We start from the raw sequence: 25,338 nt of genomic DNA, 5'->3' as shown, positions 1-25,338 counted from the left end.
TTCAGATTTCTCATCTGTGAAATGTGTGTAATAATAGTAGTTCTGAGGTTTTGTTCAGACAAGTGAGAAAATGCGTGTGGGGTGGCACAGAGCTTGCTGCACGAGATGCCCACACTTGTGATCTGTCTTACAAGCTGACAGCTGTAGACCCATTTTGCAGATGAGGACTGGGAAGATTGTTGATAACAGCTACCAAATATGAGTGCCACCTATGTCCTGAAATTTCATAAACTGCATCATCCAAATTTGGAGCCACAGGATCTGTAGGTGCAGCATAACCCAGGTGAGCCCAGTGAAGCTGAGCCCTGGCAAAGGTGGGTGGGGTAGGGGCTAAGAAGCTGCTCTCCTATCTGCTGGAGAGGGCATGGCACTGGGAACTGCAGAGTCTCCAGGCCAGGGTCATCTCAGGGAGGGGCTGGGCCTGAGGACAAGAGCGCGTGGACGGCCTATCGGTTGCCAGGGAGGTGCCCCTCCATCCTTGTTTCAACCTTTACCAAATGCTGAGAGGGAAGGGGTCCCAGCAGGTGCAATTCCCCATCACTTTCACATTTTACTTCCCAAAATGGGATCATCTGCTGCTCAGCCCCATGGGTACCTTGTCTAGACTCTCTGTCCCAGCCCAGACAAAACCTGAACAATGAATCAGAGCATAAGTAGGTCTTGGACTCTGTGTTCTTTCAGAAGTCACAATAAATCCATCCAATTCTTACAGCCAAAAATGGTGTTTATACACTTAGACTTCTGTGCATCTTCTACCTCTAGTCCTCAGCACCCCCATCTCTCCCTCCCCCTCCTTCCCACTCCACAAGCTCCATAGCACTCCCCCATCCCCACAAAACACTCACATACACATACATACAGGCCCTTTTACCAGAGTAGTGTTTATGCTTAAGTTTGTCATAGTACTCCTTATTTTTCTGTTTTATCACCATCTGACATTTTCCATGTATTTATTTATTATTTATCATTTACCATTAAAACATGAGCACCAAAAGGAATATTTTGCTCATGAAATAGCCTCCATGTCTAGACAATGCCTAACACAGCTGACCCTTGAACAATGTGGATTTGAATGATTCGGTCCACTTACATGTGGATTTTCTTGTAAACAGACAACGTAAACCCATGGTGTCCCTAAATATTAAACACAGGGCTGTAAATGTATTTTACCTTCTTGTGATTATTTTAAAAGATTTATTTATTTATGCATACAAGATCTGGGGTACAAGCCAGAGGTGTGAGGGGTGAGAGGGTTCACCAGAGACAGAGTGGGGAACAGAACAGGCAGATGGACCAAAGTACACTGTTAGGGGAGCAGCAGGCAAAATAGGAGCAGTCTGCTGCGCGATCTGGGTTGCTCCCTGGCTGGCTGGGGATCGAACTTGTGCTGCAGAGGCTGCGGACAGCTTCATAGGTTGCATCTTAACCCGTTGCGCTACCAGGGAGGCCCTGCATGTGGATTTTTGACTGTGGGGGATTGAGTCTTCTGGCTCCCACCTGTTCAAAAGTCAGTTATACATAGTGAGTACTGAAAAAGTATTTTTGAGTGCCTCCCTGGTAGCACAAGGGATTGGGATGCCACCTATGAAGCTATCCGCAGCCACTGTTTGATGTCAGGCCGGCCAGGGAGCTACCCACAAGGCGCAGCAGACCTCTCCTGTCTCACCTGCTGCTCCCCTCAGCAGCATATTTCAGTCAGTCTGCCCTGTTCCCTGCTCTCTCTCTGGTGAATCCGCTCACCCCTGCAACTCTGGCCTGTACCCAGGTTCTTTTTTTTTTTTTAAAAGATTTATTTATTTATACAAAAATTGGGGTACAGGCCAGATGTGCTGGAGGGTGAGAGGATTCACCAGAGACAGAGTGGGGAACAGAACAGGCAGATTGAGGAGATACACTGCTGAGGGGAGCAGTGGGCACGACAGGAGAGGTCTGCCGCACCATGTGGGACCCTTGCCCGCTGGCGGGGAATGAACCGGTGCTGCAGAGGCTGCGGACAGCTTCACAGCACAGCGCTCAACCACCTGCGCCACCAGGGGAGGCCCACCGGTTCTTGTATGCATAAATAAATAAATCTCTTAAAAAATATTTTTGAGTGAGTCAATGAATGAAGGTGTGTGTATGAAGTTGAGATTCAGTTTTGAAAATGGACAAAAAGTTGAGAATCAGTGACATGAGGTGTTTTTAAAGCATCTCGAACTTCTCAAAGCTTTCAGGTCAGTAATCTGGTGGTTGCTCACAGCCACTCAGGAAGTAGCCAGGCCTGCAATGTGGCTCATCCTTGACCGGTAAAGACATTGGGGCCCAGACTGACTCTTCCTCTGACTGGGGTACTTTATAAACATTGATCAAGCATGCTTTAATTTTTCCTCTAATTATTTGTAATTAGTTTGTTGATTATTTCAGTGTCTGGGATTCCAGCTCGTGGTAGTAGGAAGTTGAGACCAGTCCCATGTCCTGCTTAAGCAGGGATGAAGAGCTAGGGCACAGATGGCCAGGGAGGGTGAAAATGAAGCCAGTTGGCACATGTACTGCCATTTTGATTTTGTTGATCATTTTTTTTTTTTTTAAACTTTTTTTTTTTATAGAGGCATGTTTTTATTTATTTATTATATTTGTTTGTTTGTTTTGTTTATACATGCGCTGGGTACAGTCAGAAGCGCGGGAGGGTGAGAGAATTCACCAGAGCCAGAGTGGGGAGCAGAGCAGGCAGAGGGACTGAAGTACACTGCTGAGGGGAGCAGCGGGTGGCAGGAGAGGTCTGCGCACCATGTGGGATCCTCCTCCGGTGGCCGGGGAGCAGCCGGGGATCGAACTGGCGCCGCAGAGGCCGCAGGCAGCTTCGCAACCCAGCGCTCAACCGCTGCGCCACCGGGGAGGCCCTGATCATTTTGTTTTGATCCCTTCCCTTTACAGGCAAACTCCAGTCCCCAAACTAACTTTCTCACAGGCTGAAAGTACATCCCATTGTCCTAAGCAGCTTTTTTTTCTGTCCAAGGCTTAGGGGAAGACCCTCTGCTGTTTGTACTGTCATGCACATCAAAGGGACACGTTCTGCCTTCCAATAAAGCTGGGAACCCTGGCAGCGAGAACTTTCATTTCATTTTTGTATTTGAATGACTTTGAATGAGGTGTCTTGATGAGCTATTTTTAGAAACACCAGGAAGAGTGCTCTTTCCTCTCCCCCCTGGGTTGTCAAGCCAGCCCTCCTCTCCTTCCCTGTCCTCTGTCTTTCAATCGCCACCTAAATATTTGTGGGAGTTTCAGCAGGAGTGGGGAGTAGTAATCAGAAAATGTGATGCGGGCTGCAGCAAACTGGATTCAGGCCTAACTTCCAAAAGACAAGTGGCAGCAGCCCGGCTGTTTCCTTTGGTTGATACAATATGCTGGCCTTGTGGATCTTGTAGGATCGGGTTGTAGTTTTTCCTGCTGCCTATAATGACGCTCGTAACTGTCTCTTAGTCATCTACCTTGGGAGCAGTGGCATGATCACAATTGTTGTTTTATTTCCACTCAATTCAATTCCTGTTCTTTGAGCAAAATAGAAAGGAGAAGGCTAATTTGGCTGAGGAATAATTTACGTAGGATGGCTAAATAATGCTAAATAATAAAACTAGGTGGTTTATACTCCCCTTTAGCAATTGGAATATTGTCTGTGTGAGGGGCTTGATGGATGTCCTGAGAGGGAGAGTTCCAAGGTGAGTGTTCCAGAGAGGTGGGCTTCTGAGGGCCTAGCCTCAGTCATCCCAGAACATCATCTCCACTTCACTGTATTGACCAAGGAAATTACCAATATCAGTCCAAATTGAAGGTCAGGAAAATTAGTCTCCATCATTTGATGTGAGGAACAAAAGGTATAAACTGGAGGGGGCGAATTATTTGGGACCCCCTTTGGAGATTAACTATTACAGAAATTCTTCCTACCTGCCTTCCCCAGTAAAGCTCCAGTGCAAAGTCATACTAACGTGTTAATGGTTGACTATGAGACGAAATGCGCTGCTTGCGTATCACTAGGTTATACAACCATTACATAGAACACTAAACTCTTCAGGGCTCATACCATAGAGGCTGACATCTTTACCCTGGGACCCAGCTGCTAGACCTGATGCTGTGTGGAGTATTGCTGGTCATGGTGGCAGAGGGAATGAGGGAATGTGGGGAACCATGCACTGATGCCAAAGCATCCAATAGGAAGTGACTCACATCACACCCACTCACGTTTTGTTGTCCATAGAGGGTCACATGGCCACACCCAACTCCTCAGGGACAGGGTGTGGTATCCTGGATAAGCAACTGGAAATGTTTAGTGAAAAGCACTGCAAGTAGAGTAATACTTGTATTTTAAAAGAGGTCAGTGTTGTAAGCCAAATAAATACATCTCTAGAGGGGGCGCGTCAGGCAGCAATTAAAAGTTGGGTAAAGAGAACCATTTAGAAGTTTTCTGTGGGTCTGCTCAGACCCCACCTTGTAGCAACCTGTGCTTCCCTGACCAAGAACAGGCCTCTCTGGGGCAAGATGCCCTCATCCTCCGGAGTTAGGGGGGCAGGTGCTCCTCTCTCTGTCCAGGCCCAGATGGGGCTTCGTGTGCAAGGTGACAGACTTTGTCACAGCTCTGCTTCCTGTGAAACCCTTCTTGAAATGGTTCGAAACAGCGAAGCCCGGCACAGCGAGCATCCCACGGGGTCCATGAGCCTGTGCCCGGGACCCATAGGGTCTGTGAGCCTCCTTGTGAACAAGTCTCTTTCTTCGGGGAGGGGCCATGTCTTGTACTTTGTTCCAAATCAGATAGACCTAGATTTGCTGTTGGATTCTGCAAATGTCTAGCTGTGTAGCCTTGGGTCTCCTAATTTTTCTGAAACTGGTTTCCTTCTCTGTGAAAAAGGGACGACGATGCCTACCTTACAAGGTTATCGTGAGGGTGAATGATCCGAATGACCGTACCACTTACTGTGAGACCTTGGGCAAGTGACTGCACCTCTCTGTGCCTTTATTATTATCTCCTTTATTATTATCTCCTGGGTGGTTGTGAGGCTTAAGGGACTTAATATTTGTGAAGAGAGTACGACAGAGCCTTACACATACAAGTATTATTTAAGTGTTGTTTAACATTAATATTAAAATAAGCAAACAGACAGACTTGTGGAAGGCTTTCAATAAATGTGAGCTTTCTTCTCTCCTTCCTTTCATGCCCACAGCTTCGGCTGCAGGAGCCAAGTTCCTCTGAAGACACTATTCCAGGCAGCCCACTTAGTTGGCTTTGAATAGTTTTAAATGGCTCTGGGACACCTCCAGTCATCAGAAAATAAAGTGACAGAGACACCTAGTGGGGTCTGGTGGTAACTGCTCAGGCAAGGCTGCCTGTGACTGACCAGAGGCCAGGGCCAGGTGGGAGGCACAGCTGTGGCCTTATATCCCAGGGGCCTGCACCCCATGGGCCGCAGCAGGGCAGCCTTTACCAGAGGAAACCCTGCTCATCCGCTCTGCTCTGACCTTGTCACGAAAGCTCAGTCCCATTGGACCCACATTCCTGTGCAGCGTCTGTTGCCACGTCAGTTCACACTGGGCATGAGGACTGGGGTCATGGGCCACTTTTACAACTCTGAGATGTTAGTCTGGTTTCCAGAAACCCTGCTGCAGCCACAGCCCACCGCTGGAGGGCTCTGCATTGCTTGCCTGGCCTCTGCTGCTTCACAAGGGGCATCTGGGCGTTTTCTGAGCTCGGCTTCCCCTTGGCCCTCCTCTCCTCCGATCTCAGCTTCCTCGTCCACTGACAGCGTTCCTGCCCGGCTCAATTGGGGTTCTGTTTCTAGTTATTTCCCATCAAAGCAAGACCCTTCCCTTCTGGAATGAATTGTTTGCTGGGTATTTTTATGATTTCCATGGCTGTAACTACCTCCGTTTGCTCACGGGGTTATCTTTGCTGTTCCCCACCACTTCCAGTGTGGGGGGCTTTTCTTCCTGTTCTCAGTTTTGTTGGTTCAGGTTTCTGTTCAGGAAGCTTCTCCTTTTTGGGGGTGAGCATGGGGGAGATGACTTTCATTTTCACGTCATATTGCAGCTGCTTTGATGTATTTGTCCATATCCCAGTCCTTGACAGAGCTCCTGTGCCCTAGTTTGGTGGAAGTTTTAGTTTTAGTATTTTTTTTAAAAATTTATTTATTTATTTATACAAGTGCTGGGTACAGTCAGAAGCGTGGGAGGGTGAGAGAATTCGCCAGAGCGGAGAGCAGAACAGGCAGAGTGATGAAGTACACTGCTGAGGGGAGCAGAGGGCCGCAGGACAGGTCTGCGCACCATGTGGGACCCTCTCCCGGCGGCCTGGGATTGTAATGGTGCTGCAGAGGCTTCTGGCAGCTTCACAACCCAGCACTCAAACCACTGTGCCACCGGGGAGGCCCTAGTTTTGTTTTTTTGAAGGGGAATTGCATCTGTTCTGCTTGGTTGTCAGGAGAGGCTACCGGGAGATACAAAATCTAATCTGCTGCTGTGGCCATATTGCCCTAGAGTCCTATTCTTAAGGAACTGTTTTTCTAATTTTCGACTATAAATAGTAAAATTATGAATTTCCCCCTAAAGCCTGTTTTTTTTTTTTTTTTTTTTTTTTTTGGTGTTGTTGAAGCCCACAGATTTGATATCTAAGGCTTTCATGTTGTTTATTAGGAAGGATTGGGTCATTTCAATTTTGGTATCTTTTTTAGCCCGTGACACCCATTCCCTCTGCTAATTTGTGGTTTCCTTGGAGGTAGAGACCACATGTTTCTACATGATTGGATCTTTGCGAGCAGCATCAGAACTGTGGGAAACATCCTCTATTTTGGAATGAAAATAAAAGTTATAAATTGTTCTCCACCTGCTCCGTTATACAAAGAAGACCCAGCAGGAAAGTCAGAATATTTAACCCAGGTCTGGGGTGCTTGGGTCCAAGTATGCCTTGATATACCCATGTGAGGGATTCATTTGACTAAGTAGTATCTCTTTTTAATGCTAACGATCCTCTAGGAAGGTTGACCAGGACAATACATCTTTTAGCTGCAGTGTGTATAATTCAATCAGATTGCTTTCCTTTTAGCTAAAATTAATTTCACCGGGAGAATGGAAGTTTGGGTACCAGGGAGGAAGAAATATTTGAGGGGCATGGTTCACAATGAGAGAGGGCTGACCAGAGGAGGGAGAGTCTAAAATGATTTCTTAGCCCAGAGTATGCATTAGAATCCCTTGGGGAGGAGCTTTTAAAATATATTGATCCTCAAGCTTCTCCTCTGAGATTCTGATTTAATTCATCAGAGTGGGGCTTGGGCATTAATAACTGAGGCAAGAAAAAAAAAATCAGCAGTCTAAAAAAGTTTATAGGGGAGTAAGAAAGACTTAAGTTGACCTAATTTGCAAATAGCTTCTTCAAAGCTAGCTGTGAAGAATGCAAGTGCCTGGTGTATCACTGACCCAGCCCTGGAGCTTCTGCAGTGGTTCCAGGTTCAGGGGCAGCTGAACACCATTTGTTGGTGGGCAGACCGAGGGGTTCCCCAGGACCCCCAAACTTGCACACTCAAAAGGGGCCCGGCCATCTGTGCACACAAAGACAAAGCAACTCTTAGTGTGAAAGAACTTTAATAGATTAGTGTGTGTAGAGTGAGAAGAAAGGATAGTAGTTTCCCAGTAATCCACCCACAGTCACCCATCCCCTGCTGGTCAATGTCCAAACAGGGTTGGTCTGAAGTAGGGCAGCTGAGGCCCCAAAGCTTGCCACAAGTCTAAGACGCCTTCTGGTGGGGAAACACAGGAAAGCAATGAAAAGGGGGATAGGGGCACTGAGGCAGGTTCCAGAAAACTGGGACAAAAGGAGCAAAATCAAAGTATAAATCAAGGTAGTGGATGCCAAGATCAGCCTTTCCACGTGACGCTCACCCGCCTCTCTTCCCAGTATCTCTACACGTCTCTCCTTCTATGTCCCCCATGTGGCTCCTTCTCCATACCCCAAGTCTCTGGTGCAAGTTCAAACCAAGAAGCAAGTGAGGCCTTCTTTTCCACCTGTCTCTCTCCTGTGTGCCCCAAGTCCACCTGCCTTCATAGTTTTATAGCTTCACCTGGGCTCTCAGTTCCACCCCTCATTAAGTGGGCGGGGACATTTTATTGTCTCAGTTACAATTTGAGGAGGACGACTTGATAACGAGTGACTGGGCAGGGTGTGAGCTGGGAGCAAGGAGCAGTTGTTGCACAACCTTGAGAGAGGCAGCCTCAGCCTCACTCTGCCCTGGGTTTGGCTCCCAATCTGTAGTAGGTTAGTGCTTTGGATCTGTGTATTAATCAGCTCAGGCTTCCATAACAAAGCACCACAGGCTGGGCAGCTTAAACAATGAACATGTATTGCACAGTCCTGGAGGCTGGAAGTCTGAAATGAAGGTGTCAGCAGGGCTGGTTCTGGGCTGCAAGGAAAGCCCCTGCTCCAGGTCTCTGCCTTGGGCTGACTCTCTCTATGTCTCTTCAATCACTGTCCTACTATGTGTGCCACTGTGTCCAAGTTCTCCCTTTTTTTTTTAAGATTTATTTTTTATTTATACAATAGCTGGGGTGCAGGCCAGAGGCGTGGGAGGGTGAGAGGATTCACCAGAGACAGAGTGGGGAGCAGAACAGGCAGATTGACTGAAATACCCTGCTGAGGGGAGCAGCGGGCGAGACAGGAGAGCTCTGCTGTGCCATATGGAAATCTCCCTGGCAGACCGGGAATTGAACCCGCGCTGAAGAGGCTGCGGACAGCTTCACAGGGATGCCCTCAACCCACTGGACCACTGGGGAGGCCCAAGTTCTCTCTTTTTATAAGGGCATAGTCATAATGGAATAGGGCCTACTTAATACTCTCTTTTCAACTGGATCCCCTCTTTGTTTTTTTTTTTAAGATTTATTTATTTATGCAGATAAGAACTGGGGTACAGGCCAGAGGTGTGGGGGGGGTGAGAGGATTCACCAAGACAGAGTGGGGAACAGCACAGGCAGACTGACTGAAATACACTGCTGAGGGGAGCAGCAGGTGAGTCAGGAGAGGTCTGCTGTGCCATGTGGGTACCTCCCTGGCTGGGGATCGAACTTGTGCTGCAGTGGCTGCAGACAGCTTCACAGTGCTGCATCTTAACCCCTTGCACCACCAGGGAGGCCTTTGATTCCCTCTTTGAAGGTCAACTTCCAAATAAGGTCACATTCAAGGTATTGGGCATTTAGACTTCAACCTATGAATGCATAGAGAGCACAGTTCAAGCCACAAGCACCTGCAAAGTCAGGTTCCTTTATTTCTTCAGCACTAATTACAACCCACTAAACACTGAATGTTATGTGATCCAGCTTTTCCATTTTTTTTTCTAAGAAGGTACCACCCTTTTTTAGATCTATTTTTGCTTTGAAACCAAGACTTCCCCCCAGAATGACTCTCTGCAGGGAAGAGGGGAGGGGTGAAGGGCATCGTACCAGTGGGTGCAGGTTTCAGGTATTGTCACCTGTATCACTGCCTTTGCCTAGGAGTTAGTTGGCAAGCCTCTGTTGCAGGGATGAAAGATGAAGGGAACCCAGGAGGGGTGGCATGGTCAGTGTGGACAGCGCTGACTTCACACAGCCCAGTGTGGGTTATGCTGGTAACTTCCAGTGGAGGAAGAGCCTGCAGTAGCCGGGACGTGGGAGAAATTGCCTAATTTGTTCTTTTACTCTTTTGCTTCCTTCCTCTCTTTTGAGTCCACTTCCAAATCCTGTGGTTTTCCCCGCTGAAATGCTAGTTCCTCTTCATTCCACAGAACACTGGCTGGCAGGTTGGGCCCTCATAGCCTCCTTCATGTGCTCCAGGCAGAGTCCCATGGCATCAGTCCCTCCCACTGCGTTGCCTACGCACCAGCCTCCTTTTCTTCGAGAATTAGTGTGTGTGAATGGGTTTCTCGTCTCATTCACAGATTTCACAGAAGGCAGCAACTTCTCCCATTTCTCCAAAGCCTGGGACTAGACCGAGCTCATTAAATCCATAGCCACCAGAGGGCGCAGTAACTAAGGGCATGGACAGGAGACCAAGAAAACTTGTTCCTGAAATGCTTTCTTTTTTCTGTTCAGAGTTGGCTCACACAATCTGGGGAAACAGCCAAAGTTTGCATGTAAAAAGCATAGAGTGGAATATTATAGCTTTGTGACACCTTCACCACCTTTATTCTGTAGTCGAATTCTGCTCGAACAAAATTCACCATCACACCATTTCAATTATTCCTGTGCCTAATTCCTGGGGTCAACTGACTGGCTGGTGGCCCAGACTTGAGCTTGACATTGAGACTCCTGGGGTAGGCCTATCTCAATCCTTTGATATGTGCAGACAAAGAATGTTCAGAAGAGATTTCAGTTTGTTTTCAGAAATGTGAATTTTATGTGGGGTTTCCTTTCTAATAAAAAGGTTGCCATTGGGCCTCCACACAAGGCAGGGTTGGGGGGCGGGGAAAGTGTGCTGAAAGGCTGTCCTGGGCTCGCCTTCAGAAAACATGCTTTGACTTGGCTCTGAGGTTATTTACCATTTGGAGCTTTGACTTAAGACTAATGACAGTGGGTGTTTATTGAGCAACTAAAACCTACTATGCCAGCAAATATGTTCTTAAAAATATAAAATTTTTCTCTCATCCTTATGATAAATCTGCCAGTTAGATATTTCCCTTTAATAGATACAACGATTAATGCTCCAAGATCTTAAAATGCTGTGCCCACAGTTACACAACCAGCAAGGAGTTGAGCCAGGAGTCAATGTCTAGGTATTGACTACGAGTCAGGTGATTGTCCATTACCTGTACTTTTCTCACCATTTGGTCTGTGTACATTTTTCACAATAACATTCTTATCTTCCTATTTTATTCATGCTAAGCTAATTGTTGCAACAAATAACTCCTCTCAGTGATTTAACAAGATAGAGATCTTTTTCACTTATGTGCAAGTTCACTGCAAGTCTTTTAGGTGCCTCTGCTCCACCCAGTCATTCAGAGACCCAGGCTTCTTCTGTCTGTTGGAAATGCCATCTTTAGTGCAGCCAGGGTCTCCACAATTCAGATAAAAAAGGTGGGTCATATGGAAGGAATTGTACATGCCAGGCCTGCAAGTGGAATTTTCCATTCGTCTGAATTAGATCACTGGATCTAACCTAACTTTGCGTAGAAGATCTGAGAATTTGCTTTATTCCTATGCCCAAGAAGATGTAAAGGAAATAGTTATTGATGAACACAGTGGGCTCATACCTTATCTCATGACATTGTGGTGGGGGTGAAATGAAATAATATCTGTTAGGGTGCTTTACCCTCATTATGGCAACTTACACTTGGAAGAAAGGAGCTGTTATAGAGTCATATAGGACTTTATGGCTTCGATTAATAAATAGGAGGGAAAGAAACAGGAGAGGTTTTTATTGGTTTTCCTGAATTTACACAGGACTTTCAGTTTCTGACTCACATATTTACTTCTAGTATTCATTTATTCACCCACTTATTCCCCAACAAATCATTCCAAGGCCCTGGGTTTTGTGCCATGTGCTGGTGCATTGTGTGTGTGTGTGTGTGTGTGTGTGTGTGATATGTGTGTAATGCCTTACCCTGAAGGAAATCCTTCTCTGGAGTTGGTATCAATTTTAAGAAGGATGAACTGATACCTGCTCTAAAGTGGAAACAGCCCAATATCTGAATGATGCCATTTCAGACTCAACATTGATCTTGCTTGCTGGTAGGTTGGGCACTCAACAATCACAATTAGACTTGTTGGCCTTGGTAAAGGAAATCACCTATATCTATATCCTTGTCACTTTGACCACACTATTCACAGGTTTATTGAATAAGTACTGAGAGATTGGATGAAAAACCAAGGATGGACCATTGTATCTAGCTGCTGGTCAAAAACCCCAAATGGGCTCTCAGATAGGTACTAATATGAGACCAGAGATTCATCCATGTAGTTGGTGTACACTTCCATAGCTCATCCACATATCTCTTCCTCAGATTTTCTGATCTGTTGATCTTACAGTTTCATCCTTCCAGTCCTTGATCAATTGACAGAACTAGTCAACAGTGCCCAGCAGGCAATATACATCTATGCCTCAGGCTATGACCCATGCACATGAAGTGGATGACTGACTATACTAGTTACAACTTGTTCCAGTGGAAGAATGACCTTTTGCCACCATCTTTAAGGGCAACTCTTGACTGGGAGAAGGGCTTTTGCTAATTCATATGAGCTTTCTGAGACCAGAATTGGGTTATCAGTCTGGAGACAATGAAGGTTGGTGGAGGTTAACTTCTTGAGGAGGACAAGCATCATCTTGTGAAGAAATTGCTTCAGGTGAGATCATTGTACCTTCTCCAGGCAAGCAGAGTCTAGTCTCCTCTGGCAAAGACAAAGAAAGGTCTACTTCTTCGGATTTCAGAGACTATGGAGTTTTTTCATTTTAAATATTTATTTATTTATGCATAGAAGAACTGAGGTGTAGGCCAGAGGTGGGGGGTGGTGGTGGTGAAAGGATTCTCCAGAGACAGAGTGGGGAGCAGAACAGGCAAGTTTACTGAAACACACTGCTAAGGGGAGCAGTGGGCGAGACGAAAGAAGCCTGCTGCACCATATGTGGGTCAGCTCCCTGGCCTGGGATCGAACTCAAGTCATAGTGGTGATAGCACTGAGACATAACCTCTGTGCCACCAGGGAGGCCCAACTATGCGGTTTCAAGTTGCTCAGGTTCATCTACCTGGAACTCAGAGTCCCAGACTTTTCCTATCAGAGTTCTGACTTGACAGAATATTTGTCAGGTTTTTCTCTTAGTGGCAGCTCTGGAATCTTTTGAATCAGATCCTTTCCCTAATTTTAGCACCATCTTCCCTAAGGCTGTAGGAAATTAATACTTCCTTTAATATTGTTATAGAGGTCTTCTGGATTTTGGATCATGCCTTAAATTGACTTCTCTGAGCTTTTATTTAAATGTTTTTAATACTGTCATAAATGTCTATCCTAATCCATGATCCTTGTATTTAACACTATTCTATTTTGGTTGAGTGCCACGGCCACTTGATATCCTAGTGCCTTGATCTCCTTCTACCTGCACTTTGTCCCAGTTAACTACAGTGGAAATTGAAGGAGTCATGCTTTGCCAAACACCAGAGGATTAAGGCCATTCCATGTGCCACCTGCAATGGGATACTTACTGCTTTCAGACAGGCAGGCCATTCAACTCCCCAATTTCTTCCTAAGGACTTTTTCCTAATACCACTCTTAGACCATTGTTTTAGCCTGTGTCTCTAGAAAGCAGAGCTTTAAGTGAGGATTAAGGGGCTGATGTCATATTTTTGAAGTGCAAGACTAGGGAGAGAAGGGGCAAGGATACATGGGAAGTGAGTGAAGCAAACACCTGAAAATGTGTAATATGTCACTTACTGGCCATGGCTTCACACTAAGTCATCAAAAGGCATACTACTCACTTGGCATACATGTTCACATGGTACATCGAATTTTCTCCAAAAGAGTTTTAAGGAGAAACTAATTCTGTGAGTGGTCCACAGGAGGGAGAAATGAGGAACTGATGCTGTAACAGCCTATGTCTTCCATTTCCTAGTGGGTGTTAACCTTTCTCTGTCACATTGGCTCTCTCCATCACAGCTGCTCAGAAAGCCAGACGCCATGCTCTGAGTGGGGATTTCAGCCAAGTCCAGAAGTGGAGGACCCTTCAATATGGCACATGGCACATGTTGGCCTTGTGGCCGATTAACTAGCCTAGATTCCTGCCAGCTTCAGGAGGTCATTTCAAACAGTGGCAGCAACATGGTCCAGGAGATAGGCAGAGCCTTGGGAAGAAAGCTAGAGACAGTAAGCCAATGAGGTGCAAGATCTGTGTCAAATACCCTGCTTCAGGATAATGGGACAAGTTAGGTTCATGTTACTCAATAATTCTTACCTTGATGACTATTGAGCCAGAGGCAGTTTTGTGACTTCTAAAGGGTCTTCCCTGATAAAGACTTAAATGTGCTAACATTGTGGATGGAAGCATGCAGGTGATGCCTAGTTTTGTGCAACAGATCTGCTCCTGATAAACAGGGGAGAGCTCCACGTTCCTGGGAGCCAGGAGGATAGCCCTTTAATGAGTGTGGATTCCTTTGCTGATGTGAACAATTCTGCTCTAACCTGGCATCTGGAAGTGCTCAATTTCAGTACAATAGGGTTCTTAAAGGATTGCATAGTTCAGTGTCATATCCTGAACTCAAAAATCTAATTTATATTCTCCCATGTTAGATTGGATTTTTACTTACTAGGGATAAAGTCAATAATTTCCGCATAGTGTCCATTCTCCAGTGAAGGTGAAGGGACTGGGTTTTGTGGAGCTGCCTAGGTGTGGAAAGTGACAGATCCTGGTGAAGAAAAACCAAAGTGACGTCTTCATCATCTTTTGATAGTCCCAGGTCATGCTGATGACAAGATGAGGCTGAATTAATCTGATTAACTCAGCAGTATTGATCTTTTAGTGTTTAATGGAGGAAATAATCATTGTAGTGACAGGTTTACATTTCCACAGTCTAAAAATTATATTTTCACTGTTGTAAATGTTGAAATGTTTTCTTTTTCTTCCATAGATTCATTCCTTGACAGAGAGAGCTAAACTATGAGATTTGATTGGGAACTCTGGGTGAACAGTATCGTGTTAGCATTAAATACTCTTAGCATCATGTCATTTTAATAACTACAATTCTCTTAACACCCACCAGCACATTTAGGTCTATTTCAAACTTGAAGCCTAATTCTATGCTAATATTTAAGGGAACAAGGAGCCCTGTTTCTGCCCTGGCTGAGTCTTGTAAGCAAGTTTTTGTCTTCCTTGTGCTGAGTCTTGGTCTGGATCTATGATCTCTACTTGCTGACATGACCCCTAGGTCTGAGAATCTCTCCCAATGTCTCTCAAACTCAATTGTGCATCAGAATAATCCCAAAAGCTTTAAAAACACAGATATATAGAATTATGCCATCACTGAATCAGAACCTCTCAGGATGGAGCCTGAGGTCATCTGTAATTTTGAAAAACTCCCTATGAAATGTTAATGTAGCTGTTCCACCCCAGGCAGTGGTTAGTACTAGCCTGTTCTCACCTGTGCTCCATGCTCAACAAGCAGAGCCCCTTTGAATCCTTACAATAACCGCTTGAGGTATTTTTATTGATATTTCAGATAGTGTAAGTGATGGGTTCTAAATCGTTGGTCTTGGGGCCTTGAAAGGTCTCTTTCTACCACTTGTGCTGCTTCATGAATCATAGATGGTCTCCAGAGTCTGCATTGTTCCCTCTTGGATCTGTGAAAAGGGGAGGGGTGAGGCCACTGGGTGGGGTGAGGGTGAGTAGCTGGGCACAGGGATACTACTTACTTCCTGTAGTGCCTGGTCAGGCTAAAAGGAAATCCAATAAGGATGTGTTGGTGTTTAGCCTGGAGGTTTCCGTTTTGGACCTGGTGAAGAGCTATCCTGTCTGGGCTCATGGTGGTGCTGGAATTAATCTTATACCGTGATTTAAAATAGATTTCCATGGTCTCCCCGGTGGCACAGCGGGTTGAGTGCAGTGCTCTGAAGCTGTCCACAGCCTCTGCAGCGCAGATTCGATCCCCGGACGGCCAGGGAGAGTCCCACATGGCACAGCAGACCTCTCCTGTCGTGCCTGCTGATCCCCTCAGCGGTGTATTTCGGTTTTCTGCCTGTTGTGTTCCCTGTTCTGTCTCTGGTGAATCCTCTCACCCTCCTGTGCCTCTGGCCTGTACCCCGGCTCTTATATAAAAATAAGTAAATCTTAAAAAAATAAAATAGATTTCCAGCAATAACAATGAAAGCCAATAGGGTTTCGAATGTCCAGAAAATATAATTTACCAGTATACTCTGGAGGGGAGCAAAAATCTGCCATCTCAAAATATGCCTTTGGCAGAAGGTTGATTTCACGGGAGCAGCTCTAAAGACTTGGTAGAGGTTGTTTTTGAAAAAGACACTTATATGTAAATTTCCCTCTTTAAGGGCATTTCCCACACTATACTGGGAAGAAGCTAATGACCTTACCTTTTTAATTTTTTTACATTTTTTAAAGATTTATTTAATTATATATACAAGAACTGGGATACAGGCCAGAGTTGTGGGGGGTGTGTGTGAGAGGATTCACCAAAGATAGAGAGGGGAACAGAACAGGCAGATCGACAGAAATACACTGCTGAGGGGAGCAGCGGGCGACTCAGGAGAGGTCTGCTGTGCCATGTGGGTAGCTCCCTGGCCAGGGATCGAACTCGTGCTGCAGTGGCTGTGGTGAGCTTTCATAGGTTGTGTCTTAGCCCGTTGTGCCACCAGGGAGGCCCATGGCCTTACCTTTTTAATGGAGAAGGGCGGGCTAATCTGCATATCTTTTCCTCTGTACCTTTCTTGGTAAACTCCCTAATTAACCTTCCCTTGCCTCGCATGCCCCTCTTGGCCTCACTAAGCTATTTAAAATGGTATCTGAAGTTGTGTGGCCACTCAGTCATGCTGCATGTCTCCTATATATGTAGGAGCTATACCTGTTATTATTACACTACTTTTTGGCTTTTTAAAAAAAATCAATCTGTCTGATACTTGTCTGATTATTTGCCAGCTTAGAAGAACCCAAAAGGGTATGACATAATTTCCTTTGCTCCCTAACAGTTCCAACTCCCAGGTTCTGCATTCATAGACTGCAGTGCATGAGCTCTTCATCTTCGCTTTATGAAGCCCTTCATTCTCACCAAAGCTGAAGTCTTACCTCTCAGAAGACTGTGGGGTCAGGTGCACCTCACTCCTGCCTTCCTCCAGGTCAGGACGCTGGGGCACTGGCCTCCTTGGGGAGCGTACATCATCTTTTCGTGTGTGTGTGTGTGTGTGTGTTGGGGGAGGGGCTGGGGACTGAAGGAAGTGGATGGTTTGTGGGGTTCTGTGCCTTGGGAATATTATATTTGGCCTCATCCTGGGTGTTTTCACCCTCTCTTATGGGAGAGTCAATATATCATTTGTGACATCAAGGCCAGAGCTCACTCCCTAGGCTCACAATCTAGCAAGTCACTCAGTCTCTCTGTGCTTCCGTTTCCTTCTCTGTAAATCAGTAAGTCATAAGACCCATTTCATACACCTGTGATGATTAAATGAGTTAATAGAGAGTATTTGGAAAAGTACCAGGCAAACTCAACCCAAGTATTAGGAAGAAAGGCTGCACCCCACAAAGGGGTTAAAATCTCAGTAAGTTGGGACTCTAAGTGACCTGTTCCAAGCTCTGAGTCAGTGTTAGTAGCTGTCAGAATTACAACCTGTATCCTTGTCTAAGATCTTTCTCCATTGTGCCTTCATTTTCAAAACCCCAAGTATGGGGCTCATCTGGAATCCCATTTTTGCCGCACCTTCCCTTTCATAGCGTTACCTGTGCCGTGCCTCCTAGAGGAGGAACGCTTCTGTGAGTCACACTTGTGAAGGCTTTGTGGGTAGACCAGAAGCCTGTATCCAGGGGAGGGCTTTCACAGGTGAATAGAGATGCCAGCCTTGCTGCTGCCTGCCTCTTCCCTGGGCAGGGCACCCTCAATAGGCTTTTTGTTCTCAGGACTCTCCCGGGCCCCACCCAGTCTTGAACCATCCCACAATCTGGGCTCAGGGCTTTGATAAAACCGCCAAGCTCTTGCATCAAACCACAAGAAGAAAACCACATGTCTTTTGAATTGGGTTGTTTTCTCTTTTTGTTTTTTTCTCCCTCTCTTCCCTTCCTCCCCTGCTTTCTTACCACACCCCAACACACACACACACACATGTGCGCACACATAGGCACACACACACCTATTTCTTCATAGCTGTATTCCCATTCAGAAACTATTGCCTGGTTTTATGAAACAAGGCTGCCCCAGGATTTGGTCCAAGAAAATGTAAACAGAGGGGTGCCCACAGCCCTTTGGATGCCCAGGGGACCAGCTGGTCCCTCTCTTTGACAAGAGGCCTCAATGGGCTGTTGTTGGCACAGCTGGGGTGGGAGCTGCCTGGGGTTTGCAGCACCTTGGGCCAAGTGGCAGTAGCCCAGCCTTGAACCCAGAGGCCTTGGTAATGCCAGGCCATGGTGACTATTAGGTCCCGCAGTGTCTGTGGGATTAGAGTTGACAGTTTGGTTTCCCTTTGAGCTGCCCACACTCAGTGGACTCTGGCCTTGGGAACACAGGCTTCCCTGTCTGGGACGGCAGGGTCTTTTGCAGGGTAGGCAGGGAGAGACAAAGTGGGTGGAGTGGACAAGGGTAGGAGTTATATGTTTTGCTGGCTCCTTGGTCAGAGTTCTCAGTGCAGGTGAGACAGCCCCAAAATACCTCCAGAGGGAAAGAAGGTGATGCACCTTAAAGACAGAAGGATCCCAGAACCTCCCTGGTGGCAGAGGGGTTACAGTCTCAGGGTTATCAAGCTATTAAGCTATAGCCACTCATGCCACTGTGGTATGAGTTCGATCCTCGGCCATGGAGCTGACCCACATGGTGTAGCAGACCTCTCCTGTCTCACCCACTGCTCCCCATAGAGTGAATTTCAGGAAATCACTCTTCTTCTCCTCACTGTTCTTCTCACTCTGTATCTGGTGAATTCTGCCATCCCCCACACCTCTGGCCTACACCCCAGGTCTTGTATGCATAAATAAATAAAAATAAATCTTAAAAAAAGGACAGAAGCATCCCAAAGACCCCAAAGTCACAGTGGAGGAAAATGGGAGGTGGGCTCTCCCAGCACTCTTGGATTAAATGTTTTCTGGTACCAGGCAGATAATTAAATACATAAAGGACCATATGTAAGGCAAGGGCACAGGTCAGACTAAATATTTAAGTGAAAACATTTTAATTTAAAGGCAATTTAAAGTAAACATTTTAATTTTAGCCACATGAAACATACTTCTCGACCAGATATACCTCCCAGGTTATGGTTCCCAACACCCTGAGTACAATCCACAGATTTGCTATTCTACCTTAGAAGAGTGAAAAAGAAAAGTATTAGAGTCCTTCATGGACTTCTTAAAGCATCACACTGCTGGATGTTGGCAGAAAGCAGTGGTTAAAAACACAGGCTTTGGAGTATCGTTCATCCTCGTTTGCTTCATTTTAACTGTGTGATCGCTGATTGTGTTGGCTACTAACTCTTACTAGGTCTCAGTTTCCTCATCTATAAAATGGGAATGATGGAAGGGTCTCTCTCATGGTATGTAAGCCACCCCACAGGGTGGGAGGAGCTCAATAATAGGTGGCCAGGACTTATTGCAACCCCTCCTGCCAAAACCACACAAGGAGATGAGCACTTGTTGCTGAAGAGCCATAGCTTGGTAGACTGAGAGTTAATGTTTTCTGTGGTTCTGGTCTGTGCAAAAAGGGTGAGAGTTAGAGCCAAAGTCAGACCACACAGGCCATTTCCCTGTGAACACAGAACAAATACTCTCTTTGCAGCTGGGCTGTTAATTTTAAATTCAGCAAAGGAGAGGCTGGTTGGGGAATTTTGACCTGGGTCCTGGAATTTCTCACCAGACCTCTAATGCCAGCCTGCAGCTGCTGGTGCCTATTGGCTCATTTGCCCTTGATCTTAGCAGAAGAAGCTGGCCCAACTCTCAGTCTAGGGGGTGGAGTCAACTCATCATTAACAGTGCCCTGGAGAAATCTGAAAGAAGGACTGGCTAAGCTTCCTGAAACTGGCGTTCCTCCCCTATAGGGCCAGTGCCCTTGGCTTGACACTTGGAAGCGTGGAGATCCCTGATTGTCACAGCTTCTAGCACAACAGCCTGGATAAAGGACATGCCTGATATATGCTGAAATATCTATATGGAATTTAGACTTGAAAGCAGAAAAATGGGCACAGATTCTTTACTTTTTAAAAAATGAATTTTCATTTTATAAAGCATTTTCCCACTAGAATCATTTAAATAGAAACTTCCTTGGTTATTTGCAATAAGATACTCGTTTGAGGAGTTCAGACCTAAACAGATGGTCTAAATTGATCTGTACGGGCATGCCTCACTTTATTGTGCTTTATTGGACTTCAAAGATATTTTTACAAATCATAGGTTTGTGGTAACCTTATGTCAAACAAATCTATCCATGACATCAAAACCGTGACCAGGTTTAGATGGTTAACATTCTTTTTTAGCAATAAAGCCTTTTTTTTTAAAAAAAAAAAGATTTTATTTATTTATTTATACTGGGTACAGTCGGAAGTGCGGGAGGGTGAGAGAATTCATCTGAGCCAGAGCGGGGAGCAGAACAGGCAGACTGACAAAGTACACTGCTGAAGGGAGCAGCGGGTGGCAGGAGAGGTCTGCGCGCCATGTGGGACCCTCGCCTGGTGGCCGGGGATGGAACCTGTGCTGCAGAGGCTGCGGGCAGCCTCGCAACCCAGCGCTCAACCGCTGCGCCACCGGGGAGGCAGAGCCTTTTTAAATTAATGTATGTACATTTAGACATATGCTATTACATACTTAATAGACTATAGTATAGACTATAGTATAGTGTAGTATAAATGTAACATTTATATACACTGGGAGACCAAAAAATTTGTGTGGCCCTTTATTGCGATACAATATTCACTTTATTGCTGCGCTCTGGAGTGGAACCTGAAATACCTCTGAGGTGCTGTACTGGAGGTGCTGTGCCTGAGGTGCTGTACCTCAGGTCTGTACTGTCCCCCCATGCTGTACCTTTCCCCACCATCTCCCTAAGTCCAGATCCTCTATGTCCTTTAATAGCAAGAGGTGATCAAGACTTGCTTTGCAACAGGACAGTCTGCTCGGAGGTGATTTGCATAATGACATTAGACCATCATAGCCACTTCATGACCAGGCAGATTCTTGTTCCCATTTTACAGATGAGAAATCTGTACACTCAGAGAGATCAAAATCTTTCACTTGTAGCAATGTACGAGTCAAGACCCACAGTCCAGCCTGAGGGCAGAACCACTGCTCAGCACCGACTCCCATGAGACATGACTCCTCCAGGCCTGGTTATGACTCTGAACACATGGGAATGTCCCATTTCTCTGACTCCTTGCGCTCGCCTGGCCTTCTCAGCCTGACTCTGATCTTACCCTGGGTGGCAGCCCCTTATGTGTTTGCTGCATCACCCCCTCCCTATTACTTGTCTCTCCCATGACTGGATTTAACTAGAGAACTGGTGAATGTCCCACTCCCCTTGTGTTCCCAGCAGCTCCCAGCCCCCTGCCAGCCCCAGGGTATTTCACTAGGTCTCACAGTTCAGTTTTTGTCCCTGAAGAGGGTACTAATGCTCACCAAGAAGCATTCTAGCAGGAAGGTAGAGGGAATAGATGTCTGAGGCCCGGGAATCTCTGGGGAAGCAATGCTGTTCCAGAACAGTCTGGGCAACTCTATGAAGTGCCTGCTAGGGCTGTCCCATGGCAGGGAGATCCAGGAATCAAGCTGGGAGTCTCCCAAGGAGCTTGTGGTCCTACCACCTCCTGTTCTGCCCACCAGCCCAGGCCCTTGGTGAGCCTCGGTAATCTTGTGGGCATGGTCCCCCGTTCAGGTCTCTCTTCTTGTCCATTTGCACCAATTCTGTGCTGTGGACCTGTGCCAGATCCTTCGTCCTGTGTTGCTGTTTGCAGTCTGCTGAGAGAGGATAAGCAGGCCCCAGTCAGGCTTACCCTGCTTGCCATAGACGGCCTGAGCACACGACCTCTCCCCACTTCTTCGTCACTAGGGCAGAGGTAACAATAATTAACCTGGAGTCTTTGGGGGTTCATCACAGACCTCAGGTCTGGTGTCTTCCTTGGATTATGCTAGCAACCTCCCACCTCCACCCATACCCATACCCCAATCTCTGCCCCAGGTAATAGGAGGAGATCATTATTGCTGTGTCCATTCTGCATCCTTAGGGACCAAAGCTCAAGCTAGTTAAGGAGAGAGGCAGAGAGGCAGCCTGGAGCCCCATCAGACAGGGTTATTGAGGGCTCTGGGGAGCCCACAGCACTGAGAGCCAATGCTTGGTTTCTGGGCAGGCAGGGGTGGGGCTTTACAGCAAATCTTGGCAACCCCTAGTGTCCTCGTGGAAGGGAAAAAGCCACAGGCCCAGGATGAAGTGATCCCACCTGCTCACCCACCCCACCCCAGATCCTGCCCATGGACCCCATATTTACAGGAGGTAAATGGCTCCTCTGGCTCCACTCCAGGTCAGCTCACAGCTGTTCTCCAGGCTGGATAAACTTGGCAGTCAGTTCTCAAAAGGGGTCTCTTGCCAGCAGCACCTACATCAACCGGTGAAACCAAAGGAACTTTCCTGCACTACAGCCTGGAGGATGCAAAATAGAATTCTGTTGTATTCTCTCACTTTCTCTCTCTCTCTTTCTCTCTCCTGACACCCCCCCCCCCATCTCCCCCTTCCATTTAATTGGGGAAAGTGGTGTGGACAGGGGGAAAGGGTAACATTATGTCTCCTTTTGCATTTACCGCCCTACATTTGGAATATTCCAGTTAAAACTACCCATGGGTCAGATTCTCTGGGAGGAATGAGAGCTTACAGTTCTGGGAACCAGAGAGAAGAATTGCTCTCCAAGTTGGATGTATCTTGTGGGGCCTCCAGACACTTCCTTCCAAACTCTGAATTATGTGTCTCCTTTCCTTAGAGCTCTGCCTCCCAGCCAGATGCTGGTCTGGCCATCCACTCTCACTTGGCTCACATGTCAGCATGAGGGGCTGGACCAGACTCCAGACTGCTCAACATGGGGACAGCTCTCCCTTCTGGTCTGGTGTATGACAGTCCTTCAGAACAAATATATAGTGTGTGCCTATTTGAGATTTAGAATCTATTTACTTCTGCAGAAACTTAAGCTGCAGAATCTAGCCCAGCAGATTGGGGGGAATTTTTGCTTGGGTTTCTGCTTGTGCACACATTTCAGCTAAACCCAGAGTTCTGGATCCCCCAGTCTTGGAGGCTATGGGATATTTAATAATGGGTTGGGGATATTCAGTTTCACCTAACATGTAGTTATGAGAAGCCAAACATGTGCTGGGCTCTGAGGATGTAAAGATGACCTCTGGGTGTGCATATGGGGGGTAGTAGACCCAGAATCAAGGCTGCAGATATCACTTCTCTATTATATCTCTGGATTCTCCCATTGTTAACCAGGTCTAGCATGAGTGTTTGCTTTCTTTTCTCAGGTGTAGTCCCCATAGAATTCCCACCACCCATTCATCTGTGCACCGTCACCATAGTCCCTTGTGCTTTTCCCGCCCTTGTTTTGACGCCTTTCCCTCCCCACCCCCTGCAGAATGTCCCTGATTTGTAGTTGTCTGTTTGTTTTTGTTCTGTTTTGTTGTGTGTTTTTTGTTGTTATTATTTTTATCTTGATCCCCTATATTCCTCCTATAAGTGAAACCATCCAGTATTTTTCTTTTTCCTTCTGACTTATTTCATTGAGCATAATCCCTTCAAGCTCCATCCATGGTGCTGTGAATAATATTAGTTTATCTTTTTTGATTGCTGAATAGTATTCCATTGTGTGTATATACCACCTCTTCTTGATCCAATCATCTATTTTTGGGCATTTGGCTTGATTCCAAGTCTTACCTATTACAAATAGTGCTGCAAAAGCCATAGGGGTACAGGTGTTCTTTTGAATTAATGCTTTTGTGTCCTTTGGGTAGATCCCTAGGAGTGGAATTGCTGGGTCATATGGTAGCTCCATTTTTAGTAGACTGAGGAACCTCCAGACAGCTTTCAATAGAGGTTGGACCAGTTTGCACTCCCACCAGCAGTATAAGAGAGTTTTTTTTCACCACATCCTCGCCAACACTGTAGTTGCTAGTTTTTTTAATATGTGCCATTCTTACTGGTGTAAGGTGGTATCTCATTGTGATTTTAATTTGCATTTCCCTGATTATGAAGGTGTTGAACATTTTTTCATATGCCTGTTGGCCATTTGCATTCCAGGAGGGATCTTTAAATAGAGAAGAACACTGCCCTTGCAGTCTGCAAGTGAATTTGCTTACACTTTAGATTATTCATTTATATTAGGAACATTAACTGAATTAAGCTTTCAATAAAAAGGAGTTTATTTTTAGAACAGTCCTGGGGACATTAAAGGACGGCATTTCCCCCCAGAGATCTGCCATCAACCACGTGGCTTCATTTGGGAAGCCACCAAGTGTTTGCGTAATGCAATGCAGAAAGACAAGTGGAGAGGAAGCATCCTGCCCGCCCACTGAGCAGGAGCCTGGGCTGCCCACCAGCCTCTAGTGGTTTCCCAGGTGCCTGGAGGTGGAATCGTGGGTGGGATGGGGGTGATGAATCTGGAGTGCTGTGTCCTCATTGAGGCCTTTTAGGTCAGACAAGCCATGAGGCCTAAACTCAAGGCTGGGTCTCCTGATGAAATAGGGGACTGAGCTTATGGGTTTCAATGGTCTGTCGCTCCATGGTCTGTCGCTCCAGGTAGTGGGGATTTCCTAGTCTGAGGACCTCTGGGGAGAAATGTCTCTACTGCTCATCTCCCCATCTATCCATCTCCTTGCCTGATATAGCCTGTGAAAAAGGTGAATTCATTCAGGTTAAGATGTGTCTTCCCCAAGAGTTTCTTGTAAAACACAGCTTCCCCTAGTGGGCCAGACCACACCCATCATTGTTCAGCAGGGTTTTTAAACACCTGGTAGGTGCCCAGCATCACTGCAAGAGTGGGGGACACTGCAGGGACCCACACAAAATCCCTGCTGTGTTGGAGTTTGCATTGCGGGAGGGAGACTGTAAAGGAACACACGCTCCATTAGGGACGGCGGTGACTGAGAACTATAGAGCAGGGTGATGGCATCATGCTGTGTGTGCAAGGTGGCCAGGGGGTCCCCTTCAGTTCAGAGGTTCTGGAGCAGCGCCCATCCCCCCACCCCTGCTCTTTCTTTCTCTGGAGCTGTTGGAGCACCCTAGGCCATCTTGTAATGAATGCAGCTGTTAATGTTGGAGTGACATCACTACTCTCCTACTCTCCATTTTGCTTTCTTCTGTTTCATGTGTGTGTCCCCTGGCTTTTCCTTATGTCGTAAACCCCTTGACTTTATTATTTAGTACATCATCTCTGAACCTGAAGAAGGTGGCCCTGAGCTCTTTAAGGAAAGGTTGGAGGCAGAGGAAACAGCAAGTGTGACAGCCTGAGGGCAGGAGAGGCTGGCTTCTTGGGAAACAGCCAGGAGGTCAGAGTGCAGGGTACAGGGGTGGAGAGGTAGGAGCCGTGGAGCTGTGTAAAGGGCCTGGGGTTTTACTCTGAATGGCACAGGAGCCTTGAGAAGCCACTGAGCAGAGGAAGGAATGATATGATGATGCCTTACAAGACCACTCGTTAACCACGAGCACC

This window comes from Talpa europaea (genome assembly GCF_964194135.1).
Source record: "Talpa europaea genome assembly, chromosome: 13".
Taxonomy (NCBI): domain Eukaryota; kingdom Metazoa; phylum Chordata; class Mammalia; order Eulipotyphla; family Talpidae; genus Talpa; species Talpa europaea.
This window is presented reverse-complemented; position numbering follows the sequence as displayed.